The sequence below is a fragment of the Gossypium arboreum genome, chromosome 1 (genome assembly GCF_025698485.1).
Source record: "Gossypium arboreum isolate Shixiya-1 chromosome 1, ASM2569848v2, whole genome shotgun sequence".
In the NCBI taxonomy this organism is placed as follows: Eukaryota; Viridiplantae; Streptophyta; class Magnoliopsida; order Malvales; family Malvaceae; genus Gossypium; species Gossypium arboreum.
Genome location: NC_069070.1, coordinates 106506366 through 106521994, shown reverse-complemented (window position 1 = coordinate 106521994; position 15629 = coordinate 106506366). Strand labels below are relative to the sequence as shown.

The 15629-nt window shown below is 38.0% G+C and overlaps 1 pseudogene; it reads right to left on the bottom strand.

Annotated features, from left to right (window-relative positions):
• Positions 1-1060: 1060 nt before the first annotated feature.
• LOC128280698 (uncharacterized) lies at positions 1061-8151 on the bottom strand (annotated as a pseudogene).
• Positions 8152-15629: the final 7478 nt, after the last annotated feature.

Here is a 15629-nt window from a genome sequence, read left to right as displayed (position 1 = left end):
GAGAAAACAGAAATTGAAATTACCTCAGCATGTCCTGAGGCTCAACTCACCTCTCGCAGTATGAGTTGATTTTTGACAAACAGTAATTGAAAATACCACAGCGTGCCCCGAGGCTCAACTCACCTCTCGTAATATGAGTTGATTTTTTGAACAGAAATAAAAACATTAGATTACCAAAACATGTCATCTGGTGGAACTCAGGTGTCTTTTCCTTTGATTAAATACAACCATCATTACATCCTCTTACTCTACTGGAGTACCTGTAAATGTCATGTATGATGTTATCATGATATGCACATGTTCGTCTTAAATGCATTTATGCCTACATGATTATGATATGAGCTTTAGGCATGTTTGTCATATATCCCTTTTTCATCACATTTTTGATGATTTGTGCTCATTGTTTCGACTCTTGACTTTCTCTTCAGGCTCTGTACCCGTCCTCAAGCTTCACGAATAATCTGTATTTCCCAGATATCACTCTTTTGCCCCTGGTTGAGTTTTGTCCTTGCGTTGAGGCTCTTGTACTTATCAAATTCTTACCCGGGTAATGCTTAACATTTCTTTTGTTTAGAGTATGTCATTTCACTATTTATCATTTAAACGAACCACATAATGAGATGCATGAAAAAAATGGTCAGGTAGGGACAAAAGGATACCTCGCATTTATTCATTTCAAATGTAGTAAACAAAGAAAGTTAACCAATAATAGTAAAAAAGTGTCATAAAGAGAAAAGGATTGCATTCAACGAATACAAATGCTCTAGATATTCAATGCATGAACTCTTCCACGTTCCTCAATCAAGAATCTTTTCGAGCATGGCTTCTTGCGTAGAAGATTTCGAGCTTTCAGAAATGCTTCAAATACTGTAGTCTCACTATTTGACCCACCGTTCAAAATGCCTTGTTCTTTAAGCCCGGGTTTGCTTCATTAGAATGCCCTTTTGAGTTTTCATCCTAATCTTTTGTGTTTAATCAAGACGCCCTTTTTGGGTTTTCACCTTGATCCCTTTTTTCTCTCTAAGATGCCATTTTCGAGTTTTCATCTTGGTTTCCTTTTTCAAGCATAATATTTCTTTACAGCATCTGAGTTCACTGGACTCGGTAACTCCTTCCCATCTATCTCAGTGAGAATCAAAGCTCCGCCCGAGAATGCCTTCTTTACGACGTATGGTCCTTCCCAATTCGGTGCCCATTTTTCTCACAGGTCTCTTTGTATTGGGAGAATCTTTCTCAGCACGAGTTCTCCTTCGTGGAATTCTCTTGGCCGTATTTTCTTGTCATGAGCCGCGATCATTCTCTTCTGGTACATTTGTCCATGACAAATTACCTTTAGACGTTTTTCTTCGATGAGGTTTAACTGGTCATATCGAGCTCGAACCTATTCTGCTTCCTTTAATTTCAACTCCATTAAGACTAGTAAAGAGGGGATCTCAACTTCGATAGGTAGCACAGCTTCCATTCCATAGACCAGAGAGAAATGAGTTGCCCCCGTAGATGTCCGTACAGATGTGCGATATGCATACAAAGCAAATGGTAGCTTCTCGTACCAGTCTTTATATGTCTCAGTCATTTTCCCAATAATCTTCTTAATATTCTTGTTGGCCGCTTCAACCGCTCCATTCATCTTTCGGTGATAGGGCGAGGAGTTATGATGCTTTATTTGGAATTGCTCACACACTTCTTTCATCATCTTGTTGTTCAAATTCAAGGCGTTATCTGAAATAATTCTTTCAAGCAAACCATATCGACAAATGATTTCCTTTTTCAAAAACCTACAAACCGCAGTCTTCGTCACATTGGAAAATGATGCGGCTTCTATCCATTTTGTGAAGTAATCAATAACCACAAAAATGAATCGGTGTCCATTAGAAGCTTTTGGAGAAATTGGCCCTATAACATCTATGCCCCACATAGAAAAAGGCCACGGAGAAGTCATGGCGTGAAGAGGCAAAGGGGCTATATGAATTTTATTCCCATAAATTTGACATTTGTGGCATTTTCGTGCGAAATTAATGCAGTCACTTTCCATCGACAACCAGTAATATCCGAGTCTTATAATCTTTCTGGCCATAGTGAAACCATTGGCATGTGTCCCGCAAATTCCCTCATGGACATCTTTAAGTATTTTTCTGGCTTCAACAGCATCTACGCATCTCAAGAGCAATTGATCTTTTCCTCTTCTGTACAGGATGTCCCCATCAAGAACGAATCCTGCTGCCATTCTTCTGATTGTTCTTTTGTCGTTCTCGTTTTCTTGTTCGGGATACTTTTGATTCTTGATATATTCTAAGACATCATGGAACCATGGTCGTCCATCTGTCTCTTTCTCAATGCTGAAACAATGTGCAGGGACTTCATATATGCTCATTTGAAGAGGCATTATTTATGTTTCCCTGTTTGCTTTGAACATTGAAGCCAAAGTGGCCAAGGCATCAGCCAGTTGGTTTTATTCTCGTGGGAGGTAATTAGAAGTTATTTCTTCGAATTTTTTAACCAACTCTGCCACTAGATCTCTGTATTTAACCAGTTTCGAGTCTCTCACTTCCCAATCTCCACAGATTTGGTAAATCACCAAGGCTGAGTCTCCGTATACCTTTAAAGTTTTGACGTTTCGTTCAATAGCTGCACGAAGTCCCATGATACATGCCTCATATTCCGCTATGTTATTGGTACGTAAGAAATTCACCGGCGGTGAGTGGGTAATGGTTCCTTCGGCGATTCTAAGATCGCTCCAATCCCATGCCCCAATGCGTTCGATGCACCATCAAAGCTCATCTTCTATGACTTCTTTTTGGATGACTCGCCCTCTTTTTCTGTAATGCACATCAAATCTTCATCCGGGAAATCAAATCTCAATGGCTCATATTCATCCATTGTTCGGGTTACTAAGAAGTCAGCTATTGCGCTCCCCTTTATCGACTTTTGACTTACATAGACGATGTCGTACTCCGATAGTAAAATCTGCCATCGTGCCATTCGTCCTGAGAGTGCAGGTGATTCCGTCATGTACTTTATTGGGTCCAGCTTTGAAATTAACCATGTTGTATGATACAACATATATTGCCTGAGTCTCCGAGCTATCCAAACCAGAGCGCAACAGTATTTTTCAATGGATGAATACTTTGCCTCATATTCAGTAAACTTTTTACTGAGGTAGTAGATCGCTTTTTCTTTATTTCCTGACTCGTCATGTTGCCCCAGTACGCAACCCATTGAATTTTTTAACACTGTCAGATACAAAATTAATGGTCTTCCTGGAGTTGGCGGTACTAGTACTGAAGGACTAGACAAATATTGTTTTATCTTATCAAAGGCCACCTGGCATTCCTCATTCCATTCTCCTGGGTTATGTTTTCAAAAAAGCCGAAAGATTTGGTCGCATTGGTTAGTAAGTTGAGCGATGAATCGGGCGATGTAGTTTAACCTCCCTAAAAATCCTCTGACTTCCTTTTGCGTGCGCGGAGGTGGTAACTCTTGAATGGCTTTTATTTTATTTGGATCAACCTCGATACCTCTTTCACTGACAATGAAGCCCAACAATTTTCCCGAGGTAGCCCCAAACGTATATTTGGCTGGATTAAGTTTTAGCTGGAACTTTCTCAGTCTATCGAACAACTTCTTCAGGTTCACTACATGCTCTTCTTCCCCTCGGGATTTAGCGATCATATCGTCGACGTAGAACTCTATTTCTTTATGCATCATGTCATGGAATAACGTCACCATAGCCCTCTGATATGTTGCCCCAGCATTCTTTAACCCAAATGGCATCACCTTGTAGCAGAATGTTCCCTACATTGTTACGAAGATAGTTTTCTCCATATCCTCAGGGGCCATCTTGATCTGATTATACCCTGAGAATCCGTCCATAAAAGAAAACAATGAATGTTTTGCTGTGTTATCCACCAACGTATCAATGTGTGGTAAGGGAAAATTATCTTTAGGACTTGCTCGATTCAGGTCACGATAATCTACGCACATTCGTACTTTGCCGTCTTTCTTTGGTATCAGGACTATGTTAGCTACCCATTCTAGATATTTGGAGGCTTGTAGGAAGCCAGCATCAAATTGCTTCTTGACTTCCTCTTTTATCTTCAACAACATCTCAGGTCTCATCCGTCTTAGCTTTTGTTGAATGGGCTTGCATTTTGGCTTTAATGGGAACTTATGGACCGCTACATATTCTTCCAATCCTGGCATGTCCTGATATGACCATGCGAATACATCTTTGTACTCGCGGAGCAAAGTAATCAAATTATGCCTGGTGCCCCTTGAAATAGAAGTCCCAATCTTCACTTCTTACTTCCTTTCTTCAGTTCCCAGATTTATTGTTTCAACAGATTCTTGATGAGGCAAAATCTGTTTATCCTCTTGTTCCACCATTCTTAGCAAGTCAGGAGACGAGACATATTCTTCAGTATTTTCTTCGACTTCAAATTCTCCTAAACAAACAGCCTTCTCAAAATCGATTTCAGGACTCGTAACGGGTTTGTTCATGCTGTTGATATCTGAGCACCTGAAAGTTGAATGGAAACGGAAACTATAGAGGGGCATCTAAGTATTGAAACCAACAAACTAAATGTTATGGTATGGCGTGAGGCAATTGTAAAGATAGGCTATGAAATGATTATGGAATTAGTGATAATGCGAAAAAATCGTGACAAAATGCATCTTCATTGATATTTATTTAAATGATAAAGAGTGAATGCAAGCTCTTACAAAAAGAATTCTGTTATATCTGAGGACATAACAGAATGTTAACGTTTGAGCATTACTCTGAAGACTTATAAACTACAAGAAGATCCTGGGCAGTCCAATTGTTCAACATGAAACCCGGGGGACAAGGGCGTATCTTTGAGACATCTTTACTCGCGTCAGCTCCTTTGTCAATGACATTTATACTGATATTCTAAAAACCCTCTTCGATCATTAACATTGTGCTTTGTGCACTATACTGCCCTGGGTATATTATTCCCGCAGACGTAAATATTCTTGACAAAGGAGGGAATTCCATGGGCTCCCATTCTGGTTCTCGGCCTAGTGTTCTCGCGATCCTTCTTTCCTGATCTTTCTTCCATTGCTTTCTTCTTTGACGCATGTCCGGATGGAACCCTAAACCGTATTGGGCCTTGTGGTGTACTGGCTTTAGAGCCCTGACTATTCCTTGCAGGTACCTTCCCAAACCTTTCCTTGCTCGGGCTCCCTTTCCTACAGTCAATTTGACACCCATCTTGGCATTTCTCGATAGTTTTGGCGCGGGAATTCTGTTTCCCTCAGCGACGAATGTGGCATTGATAAATTCAAGGGATCGAAAGGAACATTCTACTGCGTCTTTGCTTACTTCGAGGTAAGGCGCATCAGTAGAGATAGATGCAACAATGTCTTCTTCTCCTTCGACAGTGACCAAACAACCATCCATGATAAATTTCACCTTTTGATGGAGGGATGATGGGACTGCTCCAGCAGAATGGATCCAAGGTCTTCCCAAGAGACAATTATATGATGGTGTGATGTCCATGACTTGAAACTCAACATCGTATATATAGGGACCCACTTCTAGAAGGATCTCGATTTTTCCCATAACTTCTCGTCTTGTTCCATCGAATTCCCTTACTGTAGAATGGCAGGGCCTTAGATAGGACAAATCTATCGAAATCCTAGAAAGTGTGGCCAAAGGCATGACATTGAGTGCCGATCCATTGTCGATGAGCACGTTCGGTATTATATAGCCCTTACAACGGGTTGTGATATGCAATGTTTTCACTGAGCCTCTACCATTGGGCGGTATTTCATCGTCACTAAAAGAAATGAAATTATCCGCATTCAAGTTGTTCATCCATCTATCCAGTTTTTCAATGGATACATTGTTTGCCACATAAACTTGATTTAACACTTTCAGCAGAGCGTTCCGGTGTGGTTCTGAATTCAACAGCAGAGATAATACCGAGATTCTCGCTGGCTGCTTACTCAATTGTTCTACCACGTTGTACTCACTGTGCTTGGTAAATTTTAAGAATTCTTGTGCTTCCTCCTCGTCCATAGGCTTTTTAGCTTCTTGTTCAGGCACAGTTTCATGCTCCTCTTCGGTCACGTGTATCGGTGTTTTTCCTTTTTATTTCAAGTCACTGTTCTGTTTTATCTCCTTCAAATAACATCTTCCACTACGAGTGAAATGACCTACTTCCCCGACGCTTCCAGTCATGGCTTTGGGTTTTTCATCTTCAGGTGTGACGATATTAACGTCATATTTCCATGGTATTGCTTTATTGTCCTTGTAAGGGAAAGGAGACGGTAGTTCAATTATCATTTTTGGTTTTACCAGTTCCTTGCATCATAATAAATTACGAATGGTCGATCGGCGCTATACGGCCAACCTGACGATTGATTGTCAGAGGCACATACTTCTTTCTCGTTGGCCTCTCCTTCACGAATGATCTCCATCTCCTTATCATCTATCCGGTCTTGCAGTAACCTTTTAAATTCCTCACATGATTGAATGTCGTGCGCTACAATTCCATGAAAATCACAAAAATCCTGACATTCTTTTCTGAGATTATCGTCGGGGCGACAGAGCAATCTATTCTTAACCAGTGCCTCCCAGATTTTCTGCAGCGGCGTCCTTTTTTCTGAAACACATCTTCTGACTTGCCATTCATCTTCTTTCCCTACTGTGCTTACATTCCCTTCAGTATGGTTAGGGAACGGGTTCCCAGTTACATTACTGGCACTATCAAATCGTAGGATACCCGCATCAATTAATCCTTGAACTCTCCTCTTAAAGGCTAGGCAATTTTCCGTGGAATGTCCTTGGTTTCCCGCATGGTATGCACAACTAGCGTTTGGGTCATACCATTTCGGGTATGGGGGCCTTAAGGGTGCCATATAATGCGGGGATATCAATTGCTTCTCCAAAATTTTTGGGTACAGTTCCCCATATGACACAGGAATAGGGGTAAATTGTGGTTTCTCGGAATAGGGTTTTGCTGGCCTCTGCTCGTTTTTGGGTTGCCCTTGGGCGGGTATTGTATTTTGTGGGAATGTAGTGACGGGCCTTTGGTTGTTAATGGCGTATACGGGGTAGAAAAGAGGTGGTACTCGGTAGTAAGGGATCTGAGGAGGATAATAGAAATTCGGAGGAGGATAATTTTGAGGTCGGGGTTGGTTTAGATATGGGTTAGGGGCATAACGGCTTCCCATTCCCACCATGTGGGCTTCTGGTTCTTTCTTCTTCATGGGCGCTGCCCTTCTTGAACTTTCTTGACCTTCCATTCTACCACTCTTGACGGCATTCTCTATAAGCTCACCGGATATTACAATATCCGCAAAGTCTTTCGTGGCACTTCCCACTAGTTTGTCATAAAATGGTGCTTTCAAAGTGTTGATGAAAAGAACGGTTATCTCCGTTTTTGTTAATGGGGGTTCCACTTGGGCTGAGACATCCCTCCATCTCTGCGCATACTGTCTAAAAATTTCTGACGGCTTTTTCTCCATCATTTGCAAAGTCATCCGGTCTGGCACCATATCCAATACATGCTTGTATTGCTCACAGAATGCTGATGCCAAGTCCTTCCAAGATCGGATCCTTTCCTTACTAAGCTGGTTGTACCACCGAAAAGCCGATCCTAATAGACTATCCTGAAAACAATGTATGAGTAGCTGGTCTTCATTCACGTAACCAGTCATTTTTCGGCAAAACATGACAAGATGCGCCTTTGGACATCTCGTGCCATCGTATTTTTTGAAATCAGGCACCTTGAACTTCAGAGGCAGAACTAGATCGGGCACCAAACTGAGCTCTTTGGCACTTAGTGCAGAGAAGGCTTCAGTACTCTCTATTGCTTTGAATCTTTCCTCTAAGCTCCTATACTTCTCTTGAGCTTCGTGATCGTTCATTCTCAACCTGGCTATTTCCGCTGGATCGTTCAAATCTGGAACAATTGGATTGGCAGAATTAGCCCCAGGATTTGATATGAATATTTCTTGCCCTAAATGAGTATGTGGCACCGGCGGTTGCTCTGGGTCTGTGGGTTCTCCTTGGGTGTACCCTCTTTGTGCTACGTGGGCGTGTGGTAGAGTGAATCCGGGGGGATAGAGCGGGTCTTGATTGTGATTAACTCTTGACCGAGATTCCTCGATGTCAGGGCTCTGCATGGGTCCCTTTCCTTTAACTAAAGCTGACATCATCTCCATAATCTTGGCCATTTGATCCTTCTGTTCGAGCGATTCTTCTCGTGATCTCACCATTAAGTCTCTCGTCTCTTGCTGTGACCTAGCCAACTGCTCTTGTAATTCCTTTTGGATTCTTTCTGTAGAAGCCCAAATTGCCCGGGCCCGATTTCATCAAAACCCAACCAAACCTCTAAACCCACTAAAACCCTTAACCCATGACCCATTTACATCTACCCAAACCCATTACAAAACCCAAATATTAAACCCAATTCAAAAGCCCATTAAGCCCCCCCAAAAAAACCTAACCAAAAAAAAAAAAGAAGAAAAAAGAAAAACCTAACCCAAAAAAAAAAACTAAGAAACCTTAGCCACCTAGCCACTTTCCCACTTGCCCCATTTTTCCTCCCATTTTTGATATCCATTGTCTACCACCACAACCTACAAAATAGAAAAAGAAATAATAGAAAATCATGTAAAAAATGGCTATAAAAAGCCATTCAAAAATCATGTAAAAGAGGGGGGGATTTTACAAAGATTGAAAAAGGAGACAAACACAAAAATCCCTTCAAATTTTGAACACAAAAGAAACATTAATAAAAAGGTTGCATTTTTTCTTTTTCCTCTTCTTCGAATCTTTTTCTTTCTTTTTTGTGTTGTTTTTTCTTTCTTTATATATACATATATTGTTAAAAAAATTTACCCACGGTGGGTGGTCGGCGTGACATGAGTGGCGGCGGCGACCCTTGGCCGGATTTCTTTTTCCCCCCTCCATTCTCTCTTCTTTCTCCCTTCCTTTTTTTTTTCTCTTTCTCACTTCAAAATGATTTTTGTATGTAGCGCTTTGCGATTTAGTCCCTCTTGCTATGTTATGTTTTGAGGGGAGGATTAATTGTGTTTTTGGTCCCCCACAGTTTTATGCGCGTTCTAATAGGTCCTTTCTCCTTTATATTTTTTAAAAAATTAGCCCCAAATTTTTGATTTTAATCCAATTTTGGTCCGTGTTCATTTATTTTTCATATTTACCTTGGATTTCATATTATTTTGCTATTTAATTCAACTTTAAATATTAATCATGTTATATATGTAATATTGTTATCACTATTATTTTTATATATTGTTATTATTATATTATATTCAGCTATATATATATTCTTTATGTTTCGCTTTCTTACTATTATATGCATATATATCTATTATTATATTTATTATTAATATTGTTAGCATTAGTACTTTTACTTAATGTGTATATAGATATACATGTACATATTAATAGTTTTTTTTATCATATGTGTATATTGTATATATTATATTTATATTATGTATATATTTTTTATGTACGCCTCCTAATATTTTCTTTTATTGTAGATATTATTATTACATACTTTTATTATATGCACATATATATATATGTATTTTTATGTACATATTATTATTACCAAATATATCATTTTTCCTATTTTATTATTAGTACATGATTTGTTTTATTTTTCTTTTTTTGTAAATATCATTGTTATTATTATTCTAATATTCTAGTATTCCATGTTAATATTTTTCATTAATGATATCATTTTTTATGCTGCTTATCTATTTTAATTTCTCACTTTAGGAATATTTTTTCTCATGTTTTAATTAATTTCAATAAATAAGGCAATGTTTCGCATTTTGGAACATCGAAGAATTGTGCCCTAACTTACGGGGTTTCGGTTCTCTCGTTGGTTTTAAATAGCTAAATATCCTTTTGAGTTTTGAAATATACAGATTTCCAATTTAAAAGACGACCTTGTGCTCGGGAATTCATGGTATTGTGTCCTAACTTACGGGATGTGATACTCCGACATCTCGAGATAGGGAAATCTTTAAACAAATTGATTTAAGCTAATTCAAGAATTTTAAAATCAGTATTAATAGAAAAGATCGTATTTCAAGTCCCTTCCCGATTTTTTAATTTTCGACATTAAGACAATAACTAATCAATTCGGTACCAATTTTTTGGGCATGTCGAGGGTGCTAATCCTTCCTCGCACGTAACCGACTCCCGAACTCATTCTCTCAAGTTTCGTAGACCAAAGGCCCTGTTTTAGTAAACTAAAATTGATTTATTAAAACAAAGGTGATCCGATCACACCTGATAAAAGATTGGTGGCGACTCCCGTTTTAATTTTCACTTTCAAACAAAGTCGATCCCCGTTTTCAAAAGAATGGTTTCGACACTTTCCATTCTTTCAATCCTTTCATTGAATTCAGCCTCCATTGTTCTAGTTTGTCGACGCGTTCTATACGAGTGGCGCGGTTCCAGATTTGAAGTATTGTAACTGTGAATTGTACGTTTTAACCTCAGCAAATGAGTACGGGATATGCCATGAATGAATGAATAAATGCATGAATGCTTGAATGCCAAATGAATGTTAGTCATGAATGAATTGGTGTTGATTTCAAGATAGCCCCTATTTAGGCATTTCATTCATCAAAAGAGTTCATTACAAAACATTTTGCCATTTTTGATTCAGCTATTACACAAACTTTCTAGCTATATCGTCATATTTCTTTATTCGCTCTAAGAATTCCGATATGCTCGATTGTTGGCTTGGTGGGAATTGGCAACTGAGATTTTCAGCTTCTTCCGATAATTGTACCATGTGCATGGCTACCCCACGAACTTCATTGATCAAATAGCTAAGTTGCCTTTCTTTTTCCTGGAGGCCCTCTTCGCAAGCACGAACGTCTCTATCAAACTGACAATCTTTTTCTTCCAAAGCCTTCAAGAGAGTATCTAACTATTGTTGACGATCTTGCAGCATATCTTCTAACTCTCATATCCTTTCTTTTAGTTCTTGACGTTTAGATCGACTAGTCATCACCTCGGCAGACACTACTTCATATTCAGCGTTCTTCTTCCTCAATTCTATCATAGCCCGTGCAGCCTTTTCTTCCTCTTTCTTTGCTTTTCCTTTCCAAAATTCCATCCCTCCTTTAATGTTACTTATCTCCTCTTTCCATTTTGCCGATGACTTGCCCAGCCCACTATTTTTTATTGTGCCTCTTCACTTTTTATTTTCCAGATGGAGGTCTCTTAAGTCATTTCTCACGACTTCAACTTCTTTTTGCACTTTCTCAGTTCTGGATCTTTCAATCTGAATGTCGATCTTCAATTGGTAGTGTAGAAGCCCAAATTGCCCGGGCCCAATTATATCAAAACCCAACCAAACCTCTAAACCCACTAAAACCCTTAACCCATGACCCATTTACATCTACCCAAACCCATTACAAAACCCAAATATTAAACCCAATTCAAAAGCCCATTAAGCCCTCCAAAAAAAAACCTAACAAAAAAAAAAAAGAAAAAACCTAACCCCCAAAAAAAAAAGAAAAACCTAAACCCCCCCCAAAAAAACCAAGAAACCCTAGCCACCTAGCCACTTTCCCACTTGCCCCATTTTTCCTCCCATTTTTGATATCCATTGTCTACCACCACCACCTACAAAATAGAAAACGAAATAATAGAAAATCATGTAAAAGATGGCTATAAAAAGCCATTCAAAAATCATGTAAGGGAGGGATTTTTAGAAAGATTGAAAAAGGAGACAAACACAAAAATCCCTTCAAATTTTGAACACAAAAGAAACATCAATAAAAAGGTTGCATTTTTTCTTTTTTCCTCTTCTTTCGAATCTTTTTTCTTTCTTTTTTTTTGTATTGCTTTTTTCTTTCTTTATATATACATATATTGTTAAGAAAAATTTTTATTTTTTCCGCCACCGTATGCGGTGGCAGGCAGCGACGGCAAGCAATCGATCGACGATCGGTCAAGTGACCCCCCCTTGGCCGGATTTCTTTTCCCCCCTCCCTTCTCTCTTCTTTCTCCCTTCTTTTTTTTCTTTCTCTCTTCAAAATGATTTTTTTTGTCAAAAATTGGCCTTAAAGTATGTAGCGCTTTGCGATTTAGTCCCTCTTGCTATGTTATGTTTTGAGGGGAGGATTAATTGTGTTTTGGCCCCCCACTATTTCCGCGCATGCTCAACATAGTCCTTTCCTTTTATTTTTATTTCAATTTTGCCCCAAATATTTTGTTTTTAGTTCAATTTAATTCTTTTTAGTTACTTTACTATTTAAATTAATTATTTTAGTATTATTACTATATTTCATTTACTTATGTAGTGTGTTAATAATTTTTTTTATCATTTCTAATACGTATATATATATATGTATTTTATATATATTATGTATATATATATTTTAATGCCATTAGTTATATATTTCTTATGTATATATTCTTAAATATTATTATATATACATATATATATATTTTAAATACCATATTGTGTATATATTATTATTACAAATTATTACTATTGCTAGTATTATTATAACAATTATTATATTAGTGTATATTTTATGTACATATGTATATATATATTTTTGTACATATCATTATTTTATATTATTGTTGTAAATTTTTATGTATATATTTTTTTATGTATGCGTTTCTTAATATTTTCTTTTATTGTAGATATTATTATTATTATTATTATTATTATTATTATTACATACTTTTATTATATGCATATATATATATATATATGTATTTTATGTACATATTATTATTTTATATTATTATTACCAAATATATCATTTTTCCTATTTTATTATTAGTACATGATTTGTTTTATTTTGTAAATATCATTATTATTGTTATTCTAATATTCTAGTATTCCATGTTAATATTTTTCATTAATGATATCATTTTTTTAAGTCCTTTATCTATTTTTAATTTCTCACTTTAGGAATATTTTTCTCATGTTTTAATTAATTTCAAAAATAAGGCAATGTACCGATTTAATATTAAGCCATCGATTTCATCGCTATGTTGGGTGAAATTAAATGCTTGTGTTAAAAACGGACACCCTTTCTAAAAAAAATTGAAAACTAAAATTCTCATTTTTCAATCGGATCACGATTAAATATTATATTGAACTCGTATTTTTGAAAATCAAGTCAACAAATGTTTATGAGATACCAATTTTGGGCGTCGCGAGGGTGCTAATACCTTCCTCGAGCGTAACTGACTCCCGAACCCTAATTTTTCTCTAGACTTTCACGTAGACCTAAATTTGTCCTTCTTTTTGTTTTAAAATAATTTTATTAGGTGTCCGATCACACCTATAAAAAAGGATCGGTGGCGACTCCCTTTGCTAATAAAATCAAAAGTTGGTTTTCAAATGTTTAATAAATCACCACGATTAGTGACCAAGCGAAACTAAATTTTTTTTTACGTCGCTACATCTGGCGACTCCGCTGAGGACCTCCATTTTTGAGAGTCGAGTTGAATTAAACGCGTGTTGTCAAAATTTTCAAATTTCCGTGTTCAAATTAATATTTAATCATGATCCTTAAGTTTTATTTTCGAAAAAATCTACATACGTATCTCCTAATTTGTTTTATCTTTCGTTTTAGTTTTGTAGTTTTAAAATAAATGGAAGGATTGCAAGTTTCTCCCACACACCGTGCACTTGCATTTTGCATAACATAAGCTCTCTACCCGGCTCGTCTGCTTAAGTGAAAGTAAATGCTATGCCTTCGTGAGTTAACTCGCCCCTCCGCACAAAGCTAGTGAATACTTTGGTTACATATGACTTATGCTTTCGTGAGTTAACTTGTCCTCCGCATAGGCATAAGTAAATGTAATCCTCGAATTGAACTCGTGAGCTTGTGATGGGTTATGACCGAGGCTTCGTGCTAATCTTAGCAGATGATAGTACGAGCAATTCGAGTACCTGTCTAGAACCAAAACCGCATATAGTGAACCATACGAGCCACCCAACTAGAGCCATACCGAACCTCCGTTTGTTTAGTAGTCACCGAAATAAGTACACGGGAAAAGCACATCTTATCTTCTATTTCTTTTACATTTGTGCTTTCTAAGTAAGGGAATCGAGTCCACTGGACCAAGTAGCTTAATTTGTTAGATTTTCCACAGTTTTTCTCTGTTTATATGTGTTGCGCTAACCAAGGTCGTTTGTCTGTATTTTTCTTTTTCATCATGCATCGAAGGCATCTTGTTAGGAAGGTGTTGATTAGAGATTGGTTGCAAAAACGGGTTTCTAATGGAGGAGTCAATTATACGAGTAACCGAAACGTTGTGTTATACTCCTTTGATTAAGGAAATGCCTAAACAGGGGCTATCTTGAAATTAACACCAAATTTTTGCATATTCATTCATGACTGACATTCATTTGACATTCATGCATTCATTCATGCATTCATTCATACATTGCATATCCCATACTCGGTCGCTGAAGATAAAATATATAATTCGCAGTTGTAATACCACAAAACTGGAACCACGTCATCCGTATAAAACGCGCCGACAAGCTAGAGTAATGGAAGCTGAATTCAATGAGAGAATTGAAAGGATGGAAAGGGCTCAAAAGGAATTACAAGAGCAACTGGCCAAATCGCAACAAGAAACGAGAGACCTAATGGTGAGATCTCGAGAGGAATCACTCGAGAAAAGAGATCAGATGGCTAAAATGATGGAGATGATGACAACTTTGGTCAAAGGAAAAGGACCCATGCAGAACCCCGATGTTATGGAACTTCGTTCAAGAATTCACTACGATCAGGATCCACTCTATCCCCCTGGATTCACTCCACCGCCCGCGTATACAACACAAAGAGGGTATACTCAAGGGGAACCTACAGGCTTGGAACATCGACCTATGCCACCTGCTCCACCCACTAATTTAGGGCAAGGAATATTCGCGTCGAACCTGGGGCTAGTCCTGCGATCCACTAGTTCCAGATCCGGATGACCCAAACAGAGGTAGCCAAGTTGAAATTGGATAACCATGACGCAAAATATAGGAGTCTAGAGGAAAGACTCAAAGTAATAGAAGGCACTGAAGTCTTCTCCGCACTAGGTGCCAAGGAACTCAGTTTGGTACCTGATCTAATTTTGCCTCCGAAGTTCAAAGTGCCTGATTTTGAGAAGTATGATGGAACAAGGTGCCCAAAAGCACATCTCATTATGTTCTGTCGAAAAATGACCGGTTATGTGAACGAGGATAAACTACTCATACATTGGTTTCAAGATAGTCTAACAGGGTCAGCTCTTCGGTGGTACAACCAACTTAGTAGAGAAAAGATTCGATCCTGGAAGGACTTGGCGTCTGATTTTATGAAGCAAGACAAGCATGTATCGTACATGGTGCCGATCGGATGACCTTGCAAATGATGGAGAAAAAGCCATCAGAGACCTTCAGACAGTATGCGTAGAGATGGAGAGATGTCTCGGCCTAAGTAGAGCCCCCACTAACAAAAACGGAGATAACCGTTCTCTTTATCAACACCTTAAAGGCGCCGTTTTATGACAAACTAGTGGGAAGTGCCACGAAGGAGTTTGCGAATATTGTAATATCTAGTGAGCTCATAGAGAATGCCGTCAATAGCGGTAGAATGGAAGG